The 1,140-nt window shown below is 54.8% G+C and overlaps 1 pseudogene; it reads left to right on the top strand.

Annotated features, from left to right (window-relative positions):
* Positions 1–228: 228 nt before the first annotated feature.
* Positions 229–347, top strand: LOC137615575 (5S ribosomal RNA; annotated as a pseudogene).
* The last annotated feature ends 793 nt before the right edge of the window (positions 348–1,140 follow it).

The following is a 1,140-nucleotide window of genomic DNA, read 5'->3' as shown; positions in this document are numbered from 1 at the left end:
GTTTTTTTCCCCAGAGAACTCTCCCTGCTTTCCTCATTGCCGCTCAGGTGCAGGATTCCGCCTCCTTCGCTTTTTGGAGGGCTGGTCAACTCCGGTAGGCTCGGGTTCGACCTTCTTCAGCGCCGGGACAAGCTTCCGGATGCTTACCACGAGTGTGGGTTCATGGTATTTTGCTAGGAGCCTTCTCTCTTCTGCCTCAACATCTGGAGTATCTGGCCATGATATTGAGTCAACGGCCTTACCACGTTGGAAACCCCGCTTCTCGTCCGTCCAGCGAGGTTAAGCAGCGTCGGTTCTGGTCGGTACTTGGATGGGTGACCACCTGGGGACGCCAGATTCTGTTGCCACCTCCTCCGAGCCTTCCCTTCAGTTGACTGTGCCAAGGCTGAGGAGAGTCGCAGTACCTGTTCTCGGTCAAGCAGAGCTTCCAGCCCTACCTTGGAACGTTTCCTAGTTCTCCTTTCCTCATTGACCCGTCTATAGTTCCGAACGGTCGCCTCAGGATAAGTTCCATGTGGGCCGGTCCAAGTTCCGGTGGTTTCAGGCAACGATTAACCGGACTTCCTGGCCCCTATGGGACCAGCGGAACTATTAGACCTGCAATGGGTGTTGACCTATGGAACCTCTTGATGGGAGTGGATATTCTCGTCCTTTCCCCACCTTCTTGATGCTGTTCTCGGACTCGTCAAAAAAAAAAAAAAGGGGGTGGGGCATGTTCCGGTCCAGGCCTATGGTCAGGACCTGAAGGATACCTCTCCATCATTCAGGCAGGCTTAGGGGCCGTAGTTTGGCCCCCCTACAGATCCCACAGCTCCTGCCGAGTCGCTCCGTGCGCGTCGACTTCATGATTCTGGCGTGTTCCAACCAGCAGGGGACGCATTTTCACACCTCCACATCTTGCAGTAGAGATACCGAGATGATTGAGATACTATCAATACCACCATCGTCTCTCTCATTCCAGGCAGAGGAATGTTCTCTCCGACTATCCGAGCAGAGCCTCGTAGAGAGAGTGTACCTGGGGGTCTTTGGCCTTGAGTAACCAGCAAGTCCTGGTCTGGGGGACCTGATCGCGACAGCTTGGAACCTCAAGCTTCCGCTGTTCTTCCCCCCAGTCTCAGACCCCGAGACTCTGGCAAGATG

This window comes from Palaemon carinicauda, chromosome 21, assembly GCF_036898095.1.
Source record: "Palaemon carinicauda isolate YSFRI2023 chromosome 21, ASM3689809v2, whole genome shotgun sequence".
Classification (NCBI taxonomy): domain Eukaryota; kingdom Metazoa; phylum Arthropoda; class Malacostraca; order Decapoda; family Palaemonidae; genus Palaemon; species Palaemon carinicauda.
This window is presented reverse-complemented; position numbering and strand designations above follow the sequence as displayed.